General features: G+C 38.3%; 1 protein-coding gene across 1 annotated transcript in view; it reads right to left on the bottom strand.

Annotated features, from left to right (window-relative positions):
- Positions 1–871: 871 nt before the first annotated feature.
- LOC128701875 (uncharacterized) overlaps positions 872–18,723 on the bottom strand; it is a 98,184-nt gene continuing 80,332 nt past the window's right edge. Inside the window, exon 9 of the mRNA XM_053795836.2 lies at positions 872–10,948. The gene's annotated coding sequence lies outside the window, so the exon portion shown is untranslated. The remainder of the gene's footprint in view (positions 10,949–18,723) is intronic.

Here is an 18,723-nt window from a genome sequence, read left to right as displayed (position 1 = left end):
TTCTGGAGTATATGTCATGTTTCTACGTTATTAATATTGTTTATTATGTCAGATGAATTGTCTTGTCCTATCTCCAAACAAACTCTGCCACCGCCACAATTCCTAAGATATGTAATAACATATTTTAAATATGATTGGGCGGCTGGGAATTTGCGAATGTTCGAAGCCCGCAAAAGCGGAAAACATGAATGTTGAGGGAGACCTGTACTCAATAAGGCTTCTAGTATTGATCACTCCTAGCTTTTTTGCCAGAAAATCCTTACTTTTCCATGTATCTCTTGCATCCTAGCTTTGAGGAGCAGTGGAGTAATACTGGGGTTAAAGTACCATACTAGGCATGGGTATTGTTAGTATTATAATACTGAGATCAAATGTACCCTAATTTGTCCCACAAAAAAAAAGTCTTCTCCCTAAAATGTTTTCTTATCATATGCTCAGCACTCATATACAGCTATGTCTTGTATAGTGAAAATAATGAATCCCATGGAGTGGTTGCATAATTTGAAATAGCATTATATGAATTACAGCCCTCTTTCAAAAGTTCTTTGAAGTGACCTCTGACACTGACTTAACTCATAAAGACCTTTGGAAGAGTCAGTTCAGCATCCTCCAGCGTGTGGCTGATAATTAAAGCCTGGAACTTTTTGCAGTTCGACCACCACCTAGGAACCAATTAAGTTCAGAGTTTCCACCGTATATGTAACTCTTAATTAATCTCGCCCTAAATCAAACTTCCCACTAATCAAGACCTGGCTGTACTATATGAAAAAAGGAGTAAAGCAAAATAAAACCCATTCTCGCATGTACAGTGATATAGCTGGGGTCTCATTATGTCAAGGTCATATGTGGGTTGCACCAACTAAATAAAAAAAGGTAGTCTTCCATTCTATTGATTAAATATACACTTTCGTGGCTTCCTAATCTGCACTAAACTTGAATTGACAGATGGAACACTTTAATTGAGGTGCAAATGTTATAGTAACCTAATATTGACCTAAGATGAGAAGAAAGATTAGGGAAAAAGTTAAAAGTAATAGAGAGCTGAATAACAGTTACATTACAGTGCAGAGTATGGTGATGGTTGGCCCAAAATTGAGAGTGAAGAAACCTACAGTCGAAGGCACACGCTAGAGTTCTCCGAGGCAGAATGTGATCACCCCTCCAGCAAGCAAGGTTAGTTTCTCATGCTCCTAAAATAAGTAAAGCCCATTATTCAGCATTATCTAGCTAGTGTGATTCATTCACTCTTCTTCAGCAAGAAGTCAGTCCCTCGTGGCTCTTCTAATGCATAAGCTTAATCATTCACACACTTATGAGGCAAGTTCAGTTGCTCCTTCCTAACAGATATTGCAAAATAATATCTAGTTTGTTTTAGTTCCACCCATTACACTCGCAGGGAAGAACTAAATACACAAGGGCCATACAATACCTCATACCACACAGAAAACAGTGAAAATAATTGGTTAAAGAATTAACATATACATTATTTGTAAATTATATAAACATTATTGGCACCAACTCAGGATAACAAAAATATTTGAAAGAAACACAAAAAATGTTCTATGGGAAACTAATCCATCTAACTTAATGATTTCTAGTAAACCATATTGCAATGTTTTTATATAAATGATGTAGCACTGTATAATGTGCTACAATCATAACAAATGATGACTGAACACATTGTGTTAAATGATTGGGAGTTAGTTGAAATTATAGTATGTATACCAATGTTACCATTACATATACACTGCCAGTACAGCAACTAGATGTAATGTTTCAAACAAGGTATTACACATAAAACCAAAAAATGTATTTTATAAGAGACTTGTGCAATGTTAGTTAACTTAATTATGAAAAGATTTCACCCACCAAGGACTTTATCAGTCCAACAAAGAGACAGGAAAAAAAACAAGGAAATATACAATTTGTGGTCAGTTGCAATATAGGTAGGGTGCTCCATATGGTAACTGATATCACGTGACAGTTGTCCTGATGGCTTAAAATCCCCTTAGCAAAGACTCTAAATATTGAAGCTCCCTGGTTCTGCACAACTGTATACCCAAGACTAACGGCCATGGTTTCAAAGGAGTGAAGCCTCATCAAATCCTCCTCCTTGACTGGTTCAGATTCACTGCTTTACAGGTGGTCATTGATATTTCTCTGAATAACACTGGAATTAAATATGGCAGGCTTATTTATGCTCACTGACACATACATGTATATACTTTCTTGCATCCTCAACATATGACATATACCCTAGCCTTTGTTTCAACTAGACTCTTGTGGATTAGCATTATTGCATATGCTGATGAGGATAGGATCCTGCATCTCTGGGTGTCTTGTTCCTTGGCAATGAATCATGTGCCCTTGTAATTAATTACAGGCTAGCTCACTGTAATATTTGTCCAACCTGCCGAGGATTTTAGCCTCAACACACCTAGTCTGGCTTATCACCTCATTACACTTCACTTTCCAGGTTTATTATTATTACAATCAAAACTAAGTGCTAAACCCACAAACCTCTCGGGTTTATCTGTTTGTGACTTGATAAAGCCCACTGAGGGCAAAATAGTCAATGAACGATCCCATTATACTGCAACTCTTTCTTCCCATTTTATCTTTCATGCTTAGTTACCCCTCTTATGATACAGTTCAGGAAATTACTTATACCAGTCAGCATTAATTGGTTAATAACAAGGCCAGTTAATGTTATTCCTTTACAGTTCAAATTATTACTGCATCATATGCATGAACTGCTAAATCTGTATACACCATGCAGCACATGGAAATGGGAGGCAATTAGGCTTGATCCGAGAAAGGGAAGTACATCTCTAATTCATCTGATCAAGAGCCCTTCAACAGCATCAAAGCACACCTTTCTCTTCCCCAGTGAAGTGTATAATCATTCTTATGTTTTTGTTTTCTTTGTGCAGGTATTGAACCTCTAGAACAACTCATGGTGGACCTGGAGATGGAGAAGATGGTTTTGGATGGAGGCAAGACAGTCAAGGTATACACCACAGCTCTCTGACACCACTAGTAACCCCAAGAAACTGGTGAGTGGGGCCATCAAAAGACACTAGGGTAAATGGAGGCAAATGATGCAAAACTGACGAGTGGTGAAAAAAGACATGGGTTTCAAGTTATGACAGAGTGGTTGACACACCCAGGAGTGACAACTGTAGCATTCAAATACTCATGTTTGCCAGCCTCATTGTATCATTCCACACACTGGACACCTGATTTTTACCACTTGCTAGGTTGTAATTGGTGAAAAAGGCAGAGCTGTGGAGAGGAACTTTATGGAGACATCTTGCTTATGAGCTTTTTTTCTTTTTTTTAGTTAATAAAGAAGCTTCTCCACAGGTGAAACATCACAATAAAATTCCTTTCTGTGGATGTTTTTTTTTTTTTCACAAATTAAAATGGAGTGTCTAATGTATGGAGTGATGAAGCAAGCCTGAAGAATATGAAGGTCTGATTGCTGCACTTACCACCCTTGGATCTAGTTTTTGACACCTTTGTCATAACTCAAAACTGTGACAACCATTCACCTAACAACTATGTTTATCAATGATCACCTGGACATTTTTTGTAAGGAATAAGAGCTTCCAGGAAAATATCTCGACAGACTGGTTACTGAAGAACTACTCGTGAAAAGACTTGGTCCACTTAGATAAACAGTTCAAGAGGCTCATATATGGAACTAATCTCAATTTTTAAGGAGCCTCTTGACAAAATAATCATTGTATTCATGGAAAGTTTTAAATACATCACCTAGAAAATGCGAAGTTTAATCCAATGGAAAGGCAACTCCAATTTTTTGATCAAGAGCCCTTCACCACCATAAAAGAATATCATTTGAAGGGTGTCAAAGTAATACAAGAAGCTATTACAGTAAAAAATTTCACTTATTACCATAGTCTGGAATGTGTAATTTGTGAAAGTGATATTTGCTGAGAAAGCGAGTATTGTCAGAAGCTAAGTTATACATCATTTTAAAAAAATGTGGCTTAAAATAGCATCACCTTACAAAGGCAAATTGCCTGTTAAGTGCCAAAAAATTCCCATGTCGGGAAGACTTTCAAAATATTGCTGGAGACCCGGGCAGACAATGTTCAAAGCCTACTAGTGAAAACATAAACACTGGTAGCAGAAAATCCTTTTAATACACTGCTTCATCCAGGGCTGGGCTTTATCAAGTATTTAATGTATACCTGATAGTCTAGCTGTGAGTGAAATGTTGTATTAAAAGGATTCTATGCTACCAGTCAATATTTCCATATTGAAGAACTGCTGAAAAGTTCCAATTGTAAGGATTTATTTGCCAGTAAATTGTCAAAAGAGCTGTGTAATAGGGAAGAGTTCATCAGACTAGAAAGATGGGTGAGGTGCTGACAGGTAGCAGAGCAAGAATAAGAAGTCACAGTACCATTGCTGGAAAAATTCACAAATAACTCACACTTGCTAGAGAATTATTATTATTATTATAATCAAGGGGGAAGCGCTAACTTGCTAGAGAAAACATTAGACAAACTTTCAATCTGGTCTAGACCATTATCAGCTGTGACAATGACAGAAAAGACAGCCTAAATCTCCAATGTGGATTATTTGTGGAATGCAAAACAAGCTTTTATTAATAAATTTCTATTTCACTATGTAAAGCTCTGCACAGTGACACTATCACAATAAAATATATATATTATAAATATATATTCAGTTCCATCAGACTCATTGCTATTGGAACTGTTTATTTGAGAGCTAAGAATTGCTGGCTCTTGATTTAAGAAATTGGAGCTGCTTCCTCTCATCAAATCTGATTACTTTCCATTCTCCAGGTGTTGTATGACCTACATAATCAATGTTACTGGGAACAGGTCATAAAATGAGTCATTATATTCATGGGTTGGTTCTAAATGTGTAAGTCATACAGCATCTGGGGAATCAGAGGCAATCAAGTCTGACCTGAGGCTGGAGAGGGTAGTTTAAATCCCTAGGATTAAGAGTCCACCATAATCAGGGTATTTTCCTATTAGTGACAGTGTCAATTAATCTTTTGTGACAGAGCTGTTGCTGCCTGGCAAATGTTCATCACAAGACATGTTATTGTTGGAAATTGTTCAACTACAGCCTATTAGTACTGCTATTTTAATTCAAGGGGTAACTATTTGTTAATTGTTCATTTAAGTATTTATTGTTGAGAAAATATTCATCAAAGAACTTGTAACTACTGTTCATCAAATGACCCTTGCGAATATTTACTAAATAAACCTGTGATTCTTGAAAATCAAGTATGCCAGCTATGGAAGCTTCTATAGTGACTCCAGCTCTGTTGGAGTCACTATTACTTAGGCTGTTGATAAGAGCTAGGATCTATTGTTGCTGTGAACTGTGTAACTTAGGTTCTACCTTTAAATAAGTGTGTGTTGCTAGGGAAAGCTGATTAAAATTTCTTTTAAGGGTGTGGTGATGAAGAGTTCCTAATCCAAGGAATAGGAGCTTCCCTCCCTCGGATAGAACCTTACTGCCTCCCATTCCCAAGCATTCTATAACCCTGCGGGTTAGGTGCTCACCCATGAATGTTAATGTTTAAAGTATCCACTTTTGTGGATTACTGCAACCAGGCTGAAGCACTGAGCCTGTAGGGGATATACAGCACCTGGGAAATGGGACATAAGGTGGTGTGATCCAAGAGGAGTACAGCTGCAATTCCTTGGATCAGAAGCTTTACTTCAGCATCAAAGCACTCCAATGAAGGGCAAAGCATCCATGATCATATCTTTGGTTGCAGAGAACAGTGTATCTACTAAGAGTTGTATGTCTGGAAACTACTCAAGAGATACAATAAGCTGATACTTAGTAAATCAAAGACACGTGTACATAGCAAGGATATATTGGTGATATTTTCCTCACTGAGAGTTTTATCACACTACAAAGAGAGTTAGGCACTTTTTCCTTATAAAGACAGTCAAGGCCTAAAAAGGTTGGACTAGGGGACCAGAAAGGTGCAGGTGGGTAGAAAGGATCCGAGTTGCTGAATGTGTCATAGTGTGCTGAAAATGAAGTAGGTGAGGGAGGATTACAGGTGACACAAGGCGAGTTGTGGAATCAGAGTATCTGTATGAACGCAGTGTTCTAGAATGGTGAAGGTGAGATTTGCTTGTTAGAATCATGGATGGCAGCAGCCTTGAGATACTTTCACCTATTCCTGTCACTCTTGCAAACAATTAGCTACATCTTAAACCAATCCAGGAGATGCAAGTAGTGATTTCTCTGTACCACTTAGGCTTTAACACTGTTTTATGAGCATTTACGTTTATGAACTCTAGTACAGTGTTACCTCGGTATACGTCATTAATCCGTTCCAGGATCTTGGACTTATACCAAACGAATTTTCCCATAAGAAAAGTAGGGAAAATGATTAATCCGTTCCCATGAAAAAAAAATCCTATTGTTATTGGGATATTATACATTGATGGGGTTGTATAAAATAATTTAAACACTGCTTAATACTAAAATACATACATAAATACAAAAGAATTAGATGAAATAAATGTAAATTTAACCTGTCCATGCTTGTGGGCAGTCGTGGCTTTGTGACTCATTTTGACCCATACAAGTTCTAGCAAGCGAGTTGTATTCCAAACAAAGGTCGTATACCAAGCAAAAATTTTCGCGTCCTGTTCAAGTCCAAGTTGGACTTATTCCAAAGCCGACGTATACTGAGGTACCGCTATATTAACCCTTAAACGGTCCAAACAGATCGACGTTCAAATTCGTAGTGCTACAAAAGTAGATCTACTTTTTTTACAATTTTTCAAATATAAAAAAAAAAGATAAGTTTTTTACACATTTTCAAATGTAAAACAAAAAAGAAGATCTACATTTTTTTTACATACTTTCAGATGTTGAAAAAACGTACATATACGTTTGGCCCATTTAAGGGTTAAGATCATTTTATGTCATCTAATGGACAGTATGATACAACTAGTTTAAAAAGCCTAGAAGTTTAAAGAATTAGACACTTTTGTAACATTTGAGCATCTTCATTGTGGATAAAAATTACCAAATGTTGCAAAAATGTATATGTACAGTAGTTTCTTAAGACACAGAACAGTATAAACAACAGATATCCAAACTTAAGTGTTAAGGAGTTGAAGGAATGTGATATTCTTAATTGATTTGGAAGTCACTATTGCTATTTCCATTTAGATTTTTCAAATTGACATAGCTATAAGGACAGTATTGCTGCTAGGGAGGATAATCTATCCATCAACTTCTACCCTTTCCTAAGGGAATGAATAAAATGTTTAGTGTCATGCCTTCAAGATGATATAATGTGGGGAAATTTTAAGAGTTAAATGACAACATTCATCCTTCAAGTGCTGTACTAGCAACTACAAATTCTGAAGACCTAGAGATTAAAACCGATGAGAATGACCCACATAGTTTGGAGAACAAATGGGAGAAAGTGTACAAGTTCATCCTACTTGGTCAGCTTTCTGTATACTGTCCTAAAAGAAATTATCAGCCTTGAGATCCCTTAAGAGACTTTTAATCCAAAGAATTAGACCTATTCTTACTTTCCTTGCATCAACCCTGATTGCCTATTTCCCCAAGCACTGTATGACCCCCATATAAGTTTAGTGCTTACTTCCCCTTGCACGTAATATTAATCCACGAAAACTAGTAGTACATATAACTGAAAGGGTAGCAAGTCACACTCCTCTTCTAGGGTAAATTAAATGGATGGCCCAACTTTACTGAACTGGTCATTGAGTATGATCTTAGCTAACCATTATATAAGCCAACTCAAGATGGATTTCTTAAACATAATTCCCGTTACATCATGTAGATGACATCCTCACCTACACAATGTGGATGGCTCGACCTGAAAGCTCTCAAGAACCAATTAAACCGAGTTGAGACATCCATCCAGTTCACCCTTGGTCGACTCGATACCCTTTCTTAACATGCAGTACATCACAAGGGTAAAAACTTTCTATTTAAGAAAGTATACTGGAAGTTGACCAACAAGGATGACCTTATACTGTACTCTAACCACATGGAGGCATCTTTGTCCATTTCTATTTCAAGGACTTAACATTGCAGCTAGTACCTGGAGAATAAAGACCACCATATTAAAGACAGCGTTACTTCCTTAAAACTGCCTCGCAACAAAGTTTTGAGGGAGTAAATCTACACACATTATTGCATCTACAATAGAAAGAGAAGTTGAAATATGGATTGTCCTCCCTAACAGCAATACTATCATTACAGTTACACCTATCTTCTAAAAAGATACTGTGGATGTAGAAATAACAACTTCAAAACCAATTAAAATAATGCACCCTTGACTTGCCAACATTTCCACTTGCACAGGTGGAGTTTACACTATTCCTTGTTATGACTGTGACACAGTAAAAGTATGCAAGATGAAATGTGATCTTAACACTGCACGTATGTTCCGAAATACAGTGGACCCCCGCATAACGATCAGCTCCCAACTCGACCAATTATGTAAGCGTATTTTTGTAAATGCTTTTGTAGGTGTATTTTTAGGGGTCTGAAACGGACTAATCTAATTCACAATATTTCTTATGGGAACAAAATCGGTCTATAACAGCACCCAAACAGACTTATGGATTGAAATAATATCGTTATGTGGGGGTCCACTGTACAGATACAAGTGTAGGAAAGATGTCAAGGTCTACATAATATGCAGAAATTACTACTCTCATGGATTGGAATGAGGCACAAGTAATCATATATGAGAGTGGTAAAAACACATTGAAAGTAGGTAAAAGGCCCCAAGTGCAACTAACGTGACATTTTGTGGCAACGTTTCGCTCTCCAGGAGAGCGAAACATTGCCGCAATAAAATATCACACTAGTTGCATTTGTGTCCTTTTACTTCCTGTCAGTAGTTCTACCAACATTATTACACATTGTATCTAGAGGGTGCTTCCATCGAGTTAAACCAGAGGGGCATTCATTACAAACCCTCTCACACCACTCTAGAACAATGTGGAGTTCTATATATGTAGATACTCAGGTTCTCTAACCTAGTACTTTGTTACTAGTACTTCCCCTCATCTACTCCATTTTCAGCACACCACTACCCAGCACCACAGTTCCCTTATACTCGCCTGACTTCATCTTCCTCTTAGCACCTGACTGTTCTTTATAAGGAGAGAGTAACTACCTTTCTAAGTAACACGATAAAGCTCTTGTTGAGAAAATCATAGTTTTTAATAAAGGCTTCCTATATTTACATGTCTTTTGATTTACTAAAGTACTCATTGTTGATGTAAACTGTTCATTAGCAGTTGTCAATGTAAACTGCTCATCATAGAAAACATTTACTGGGAAATGTCAACATAGAATCATTACCACTAAGAATTACTAATTTCTAACTGCTAGGTAGAAAATGGTAAAAGCTGACAAAGTGGAAATAAGACATAGCAGAGAAGCCTTTTAAACCATTCCATCCAAAGCTGGGCTTTACTATACTTGATAAAACCCAGCCTTGGACAAAAAGGATTTTCTGCTACCAGTGGCTCCATATTCCCTTTCTCATTACTAGGAAATACTGCACATCCAAAGATCCATCATGAGTCTACTAATGCTGATGAAGGAAATAATTTATAGACCTAAACAATGACTAATCCCTGTGTTTTAAATCTGTGACAGAGATAGGAAGAGTGCAATCAATGGCCAATAAATATATAATGTGGAAATATAGGTACATGTAATATGATAAATATGTCTTGTAGGATGATAAATTTATCAGCCAATTATATATTATAATTATCAGTGTGTCAGTTTTGTACTATAACAGAGATACACTAAGGAAAAAGAAAGAGATGGAAGCACTTGTGTGATTCTAATGAAGTATTTTTGTAGTACTTTAACTATTTCAAAGTTATGACCCTTCAAGGTGGGAGGGAAGGGGTTTACTAATGAAGAGTTTTTGATCCAAGGAATTGAAACTACCCTCCTCTTACTCAGATCAAATCTGATTACCTCACATTCCTCGGGTGCTGTATGACACAGGTGCTGTGCTTCCCCTTCAATACATTAACATTTCCAAGTTGTGAAATTATCAGTCACAAGAGAGCACCAAACCCATAGAAGTTACTCTGCACCTGGGAATGGGGGGCAATATAAGGGAAAGGGAGCTACAACTCCTTGGATAATGAGACCAGCATCATGCACCCTTGAAGGGCCAAGGGTATGAGACAGTGTTAACAATAATAATGAACAATATGGAATTTTATAATTCTATACCCTACCTGCAGTGCACTATGACCCTTTTGGGTTCAGAGCTTAATATAATTATATTATTATTCTTGAGTGCCTGTTCTTGCAGGAAATCCACAAGCACTCACACATAAAACCATAAATATAAAAATAATAGTAATGTTTATAATGAAGAGTGATAGTATGATCAGGATCATAAGCTCCAGAAAAGAAATGTGCTTTTAACTGAAACTTAAAAGTGTGAGCAAATTCCTGACTCTTAAAAGAATGTTGTTCACCACAATTCAGTTTGTAACAATTCATTAACTATAAAAATACCATGAAATATGTAATATCTGACTTTGTGATCCTGCTTGTGTGTACATCTAAGTTTATCATGATCTGAAATATATGTTTGTATGAAGTTGTGAACTTTCCCTGATATATTATCTGAGAGGAAGAATGTTAGCAGTTTGACACTAAACGGTTTTTTAATGAATTATGCACTGGACCTGCTGTTGTGATTAATTCCTTTCTTCTTGACTGTACCCTTCTGCCAACATAGCTGTTACAGGAGCAATGGGTGAATGTGCTCCCTATTTGGGGTCACCTAACTTCGGGAGATGACAACCTCTCACTGGCATGAAGGAACCTCCCTTAAAGGGTAAATAATCAGGATGGTAAGCACTTCACCAGGGTTCTCTACCTGTGGGGTAACAGGGTGATTAATTTTTGTTTAAAGAAAGCATAGCAAGAGTAAAAACTTGAGTGCTAAATTAAATATCAAAAAAAAAAAATGCAGAAAAAGCAGTGGCATACTTTACTGTACACCTAATAAATTACAGTACATGCAATTTGCAGATAACTGCAACTCCTTGGAGATTTTATGAGTCTGCCTGAAATGCCTAGGCATGCTATTGGCCTTTGTAATTGTTATTTTATATGTAAACCACCCATTATAATCTTTACAGAGAAATAAACACTTCAATTTGAAGATAGTGAAGCTCAAGTTTGGGAATGTAGATTATTTTCCAGTAAAAGTAGGCCTTAGACAGGGATGTGTGATGTCACCATGGTAGTAGGTTGGTAGACAGCAACCACCCAGGGAGGTACTACCGTCCTGCCAAGTGAATGTAAAACAAAAGCCTGTAATTGTTTTACATGATGGTAGGATTGCTGGTGTCTTTTGTCTGCCTCATAAATATGCAAGATTACAGGTATGTCTTGCTACTTCTACTTACACTTAGGTCACACTACAAATACATGTACACGTTTATTTATACACACTCATCTGAGCTTTCTTTGATTTTATCTTAATAGTTCTTGGTCTTATTACTTTTCCTTTTATATCCATGGGGAAGTGGAATAAGAATCTTTCCATGTGTGTTGTAAAAGTCAACTAAAATGCCAGGAACAATGGGCTAGTAACCCCTTTTCCTGTAAAGATTACTAAGAAGAAGAAAATTAAAAGGACACAAGTGCAACTAATGTGACATTTATTGTGGCAACGTTTTGCTCTCCAGGAGCTTTATCAAGCTCCTGGAGAGCGAAACGTTGCCACAATAAATGTCACATTAGTTGCACTTGTGTCCTTTTACTTTACATATTGTCGGTAATTCTACCAACTTTATTACAAGAAGAAAATTGTCAAAGTGGGAAGTCTGAATGTGCATGGATGTTGTGCAAATGATAGAGATGATTGTGGATGTTATGAATGAGAAGAAGCTGGATGTCCTGGCTTTAAGTGAAACGAAGCTGAAGGGGGTGGGAGAGTTTCAGCGGAGAGGAATAAATGGGATTAGGTCAGGGGTTTCAAATAGAGTTAGAGCTAAACAAGGAGTAGCAATAATGTTGAAGGATAAGCTATGGCAGGAAAAGAGGGACTATAAATGTATTAATTCAAGGATTATGTGGAGTAAAATAAAGAGTGGATGTGAAAAGTGGTTTATAGTAAGCGTGTATGCACCTGGAGAAGAAAGAAGTGTAGAGGAGAGAGAGAGATTTTGGGAAATGTTGAGTGAATGCGTGGGGAGTTTTGAATCAAGTGTGAGAGTAATGGTGGTTGGGGATTTCAATGCTAAAGTGGATAAAAATGTTATGGAGGGAGTAGTAGGTAAATTTGGGGTGCAATGGGTAAATGTAAATGGGGAGCCATTAATTGAGCTATGTGTAGAAAGAGATTTGGTAATAAGTAATACATATTTATGAAAAAGAGGATAAATATACATACAAGGTATGATGAAGCATGTAATGAAAGTAGTTTGTTAGATTATGTATTGGTGGATAAAAGGTTGATGGGTAGGCTCCAGGATGTACATGTTTATAGAGGGGCAACTGATATATCGGATCATTATTTAGTTGTAGCTACAGTTAGAGTAAGAGGTAGATGGGAAAAGAGGAAGGTGGCAACAACAACTAAGAGAGGAGGAAGTTCAGGGGAGATATAAGCGACTGTTGGCAGAAAGGTGGGCTAGTGCACAGATTAGTGGGGAGGTTGAAGAGGGTTGGAATAGTTTTAAAAATGCAGTATTAGAATGTGGGGCAGAAGTTTGTGGTTATAGGAGGGTGGGGGCAGGTGGAAAGAGGAGTGATTGGTGGAATGATGAAGTAAAGGGTGTGATAAAAGAGAAAAAGTTAGCTTATGAGAGGTTTTTACAAAGCAGAAGTGCTATAAGAAGACCAGAGTATATGGAGAGTAAAAGAAAGGTAAAGAGAGTGGTGAGAGAGTGCAAAAGGAGAGCAGATGATAGAGTGGGAGAGGCACTGTCAAGAAATTTTAATGAAAATAAGAAAAAATTTTGGAGTGAGTTAAACAAGTTAAGAAAGCCTAGGGAAAGTATGGATTTGTCAGTTAAAAACAGAGTAGGGGAGTTAGTAGATGGGGAGAGGGAGGTATTAGGTAGATGGCGAGAATATTTTGAGGAACTTTTAAATGTTGAGGAAGAAAGGAGGACGGTAATTTTATGCACTGGTCAGGGAGGTATACCATCTTTTAGGAGTGAAGAAGAGCAGAATGTAAGTGTGGGGGAGGTACGCGAGGCATTACGTAGAATGAAAGGGGGTAAAGCAGCTGGAACTGATGGGATCATGACAGAAATGTTAAAAGCAGGTGGGGAAATAGTGTTGGAGTGGTTGGTACTTTTGTTTAATAAATGTATGAAAGAGGGGAAGGTACCTAGGGATTGGCAGAGAGCATGTATAGTCCCTTTATATAAAGGGAAAGGGGACAAAAGAGATTGTAAAAATTATAGAGGAATAAGTTTATTGAGTATACCAGGAAAAGTGTACAGTAGGGTTATAATTGAAAGAATTAGAGGCAAGACAGAATGTAGGATTGCGGATGAGCAAGGTTGTTTCAGAGTGGGTAGGGGATGTGTAGATCAAGTGTTTACATTGAAGCATATATGTGAACAGTATTTAGTTAAAGGTAGGGAAGTTTTCATTGCATTTATGGATTTAGAAAAGGCATATGATAGTGAATAGGGGAGCAATGTGGCAGATGTTGCAAGTATATGGAATAAGTGGTAAGTTACTAAATGCTGTAAAGAGTTTTTATGAGGATAGTGAGGCTCAGGTTAGGGTGTGTAGAAGAGAGGGAGACTACTTCCCGGTAAAAGTAGGTCTTAGACAGGGATGTGTAATGTCACCCTGGTTGTTTAATATATTTATAGATGGGGTTGTAAAAGAAGTAAATGCTAGGGTGTTCGGGAGAGGGGTGGGATTAAATTATGGGGAATCAAATTCAAAATGGGAATTAACAGTTACTTTTTGCTGATGATACTGGGCTTATGGGAGATTCTAAAGAAAAATTGCAAAGGTTAGTGGATGAGTATGTGTGTAAAGGTAGAAAGTTGAAAGTGAAGGTATCAAATGATTTAGATAAAGAAAAATTTGATATCAAATTGGGGAGGAGTATGGAAGAAGTGAATGTTTTCAGATACTTGGGAGTTGACGTGTCGGCGGATGGATTTATGAAGGATGAGGTTAATCATAGAATTGATGAGGGAAAAAAGGTGAGTGGAGCATTGAGGTATATGTGGAGTCAAAAAACATTATCTATGGAGGCAAAGAAGGGAATGTATGAAAGTACCAACACTCTATGGGTGTGAAGCTTGGGTGGTAAATGCAGCAGCGAGGAGATGGTTGGAGGCAGTGGAGATGTCCTGTCTAAGGGCAATGTGTGGTGTAAATATTATGCAGAGAATTCGGAGTGTGGAAATTAGGAAAAGGTGTGGAGTTAATAAAAGTATTAGTCAGAGGGCAGAAGAGGGGTTGTTGAGGTGGTTTGGTCATTTAGAGAGAATGGATCAAAGTAGAATGACATGGAAAGCATATAAATCTATAGGGGAAGGAAGGCGAGGTAGGGGTCGTCCTTGAAAGGGTTGGAGAGAGGGGGTAAAGGAGGTTTTGTGGGCAAGGGGCTTGGACTTCCAGCAAGCGTGCGTGAGCGTGTTAGATAGGAGTGAATGGAGACGAATGGTACTTGGGACCTGACGATCTGTTGGAGTGTGAGCAGGGTAATATTTAGTGAAGGGATTCAAGGAAACTGGTTATTTTCATATAGTCAGACTTGAGTCCTGGAAATGGGAAGTACAATGCCTGCACTTTAAAGGAGGGGTTTGGGATATTGGCAGTTTGGAGGGATATGTTGTGTATCTTTATACGTATATGCTTCTAAACTGTTGTATTCTGAGCACCTCTGCAAAAACAGTGATTATGTGTGAGTGTGGTGAAAGTGTTGAATGATGATGAAAGCATTTTCTTTTTGGGGATTTTCTTTCTTTTTTGGGTCACCCTGCCTCGGTGGGAGACGGCTGACTTGTTGGAAAAAAAAAAAAAAGGGTTGTAAAAGAAGTGAGTGCTGGAGTGTTGGGGAGGGGTGCGGGATTATAAGATAATGAATCTAACACAAAGTAGTTGTCACAGATGCTTTTTGCCTATGATATAGTGCATTTGGGAAATTCTGAAAAGTTGCAAAGGATGGTGGATGAATTTAGGAAGGTATGAAAAAGACACAAATTGAAGGTGAAATAGGAAAAAGCAAGGTGATGAGAGTAACAAAAAATTTAGGTACTGAAAAAATAGATATCAAATTGGAGGGAGGAAGCAAATGAATTTAGATATTTGGGAGTGCACTTGTTAGCAGATGGACATATGAAAGATGAGGTGAACCATAAAACTGATGAAATAAAAAAAAATAGAGGTGGGTTGCATATTGAAGCATCTATGAAGACAAAGAATATTATCCATGAAGGCAAAACAAAGGAAAATGTACCAAAGTATAGTGGTACCAAGACTCACATAGGTGTGAAGCTTTGGTTTTAAACATTGCAGCAAGGAGGACTGAGGCAATGGAGGTAACGTGTCTGAGGGTAATGTGGTGTGAATACTGGGTGTAAAATTTGTAGATTAGGAAATGAAGGGATACTGAAGGTATTGTCAAGAGGACTGAGGAGAGGTTACTGAGGTGGTTTGGACATTTAAAAATGATGAAACAAAACAGGATGAAATGGTGGGTGAACATAAGAAAGAAGGAACACTGCAACAGGCCTACTGACCCATGCGGAGCAGGTCCATGTCCCCCTCTCCCCCCCCGGATTAGCCCAATGGCCCACCCAGTCTGGTCACCTCCAATCAAGGAAGGAGCATGGCACCAGACCCAGCAGCACAAGCTAGTCAGGTCCAACTCACACCCACCCACGTATTTATCTAACCTATTTTTAAAACTACACAACTCTATTACCAAACCAGTGCTTTCCTATATCCTTCCTGAATCCAAATTTTTCCAACTTGAAACTATTGTTGCGAGTCCTGTCTTGGCTGGAAATTTTCAGCATGCTATTTACATCCCCTTTATTTACTCCCGTTTTCCATTTATACACCTCAATCATCTCCCCCCTAATTCTACGCCTTTCCAGAGAGCGCAGATTCAGGGCCCTCAGTCTATCCTCATAGGGAAGATTTCTGATACATGGGATCATCTTTGTCATCCTCCTCTGTATGTTTTCCAGAGCATTTATATCCATTTTGTAATACGGTGACCAGAACTGAGCAGCATAGTCTAAATGAGACCTAACCAAGGATATTTAGAGTTGAAGAACAACCTGAGGACTTCTATTATTTATACTTCTAGATATGAAGCCAAGAATTCTGTTAGCTTTACTGCGAACCAGAACTTCTAAATCCTTTTCGCAAGCAGTAGTATTAAGATCTACATTATTTAGTTTATATGTGGCATGGTTATTTAGAACTTTGCATTTGTCAATATTAAACTGCATCTGCCACTTCTCTGACCATTGCATCAGTCTATTCAAATCATCCTGGAGTGCTCTAGTGTCCTCATTAGAATGAACTGGATGGCCTATTTTGGTGTCATCAACAAATTTACTTATGTCGCTATTTATTACCTCATCTACGTAAATTGTGAACAGCAACGGGCCCAACACTGACCCGAGGAACACCGCTTGTGACATGCCCCATTCTGATTTCTCCCCATTTATGCAAACTCTCTGCTGCCTATTTGTCAGCCATGCCTCTACCCAGGAAAAAATTTCTTCTATTCAGTGTGCCTTAAGTCTCCTCAATAGCTTCTGATGTGGAACTCTATCGAAAGCCTTACTGAAGTCCATATACACATCATATTCATTACCATGATCTACCTCCTCAAACGCCTTAGTGAAAACAGTTAGTAAATTCATAAGACAGGAACGCCCCTTTGTAAAACTGTGTTGAGATTCATTAATCAATCTGTACCTATCAAGATGGCTACGAATTGCTTCGGCAATTATTGATTCCATAAATTTTCCCACTATGGAGGTAAGGCTTATTGGTCTATAGTTTGAAGCCAAAGACCTGTCACCTGTCTTGTAAATAGGTATTACATTTGCCATTGTCCACTTATCAGGCACTATGCCAGTTTGTAGTGATATGTTAAAAAGATTAGCCAAAGGTATGCTAAGTTCCTCTAGTTGTCTCATTACCATGTCACTAGTTACCACAATCGTGCATAGTTTATCATCCTGTTCTATATAATCTATTATTTCAGGAATATCGCTAGTATTTTCCTGGGTGAAAACTGAGAGGAAGTAGGTATTGAGAATTTCACACATATCCTTATCACTGTCAGTGATCTGACCAGAGTTACTCTTAAGTGGGCCAATCTCGTCCCTAATCTTACTTCTGTATACCTGAAAGAATCCTTTTGGGTTAGTCTTTGAATCCCTTGCGATCTTAGCCTCATAATCCCTTTTTGCTTTTCTTATTCCTTTCTTTATTTCTCTCTTTAACCCTTAAACGGTCCAAAGAGATTGATGTTCAAATTTGTAGTGCTACAAAAGTAGATCTACTTTTTTTACATATTTTCAAATTATTATTATTTTTATTATCACACTGGCCGATTCCCACCAAGGCAGGGTGGCCCGAAGAAGAAAAACTTTCACCATCATTCACTCCATCACTGTCTTGCCAGAAGGGTGCTTTACACTACAGTTTTTAAACTGCAACATTAACACCCCTCCTTCAGAGTGCAGGCACTGTACTTCCCATCTCCAGGACTCAAGTCCGGCCTGCCGGTTTCCCTGATCCCCTTCATAAATGTTACTTTGCTCACACTCCAACAGCACGTCAAGTATTAAAATCCATTTGTCTCCATTCACTCCTATCAAACATGCTCACGCATGCCTGCTGGAAGTCCAAGCCCCTCGCACACAAAACCTCCTTTACCCCCTCTCTCCAACCTTTCCTAGGCCGACCCCTACCCCGCCTTCCTTCCACTACAGACTGATACACTCTTGAAGTCATTCTGTTTCGCTCCATTCTCTCTACATGTCCGAACCACCTCAACAACCCTTCCTCAGCCCTCTGGACAACAGTTTTGGTAATCCCGCACCTCCTCCTAACTTCCAAACTACGAATTCTCTGCATTATATTCACACCACACATTGCCCTCAGACATGACATCTCCACTGCCTCCAGCCTTCTCCTCACTGCAACATTCATCACCCATGCCTCACACCCATATAAGAGCGTTGGTAAAACTATACTCTCATACATTCCTCTCTCTGCCTCCAAGGACAAAGTTCTTTGTCTCCACAGACTCCTAAGTGCACCACTCACTCTTTTCCCCTCATCAATTCTATGATTCACCTCATCTTTCATAGACCCATCCGCTGACACGTCCACTCCCAAATATCTGAATACATTCACCTCCTCCATACTCTCTCCCTCCAATCTGATATTCAATCTTTCATCACCTAATCTTTTTGTTATCCTCATAACCTTACTCTTTCCTGTATTCACCTTTAATTTTCTTCTTTTGCACACCCTACCAAATTCATCCACCAATCTCTGCAACTTCTCTTCGGAATCTCCCAAGAGCACAGTGTCATCAGCAAAGAGCAGCTGTGACAACTCCCACTTTGTGTGTGATTCTTTATCTTTTAACTCCACGCCTCTTGCCAAGACCCTCGCATTTACTTCTCT

Source organism: Cherax quadricarinatus, chromosome 69, assembly GCF_038502225.1.
Source record: "Cherax quadricarinatus isolate ZL_2023a chromosome 69, ASM3850222v1, whole genome shotgun sequence".
NCBI lineage: Eukaryota > Metazoa > Arthropoda > Malacostraca > Decapoda > Parastacidae > Cherax > Cherax quadricarinatus.
The sequence above is the reverse complement of the archived record's forward strand: the minus strand, read 5'-3'. Positions and strand labels throughout refer to the sequence as shown.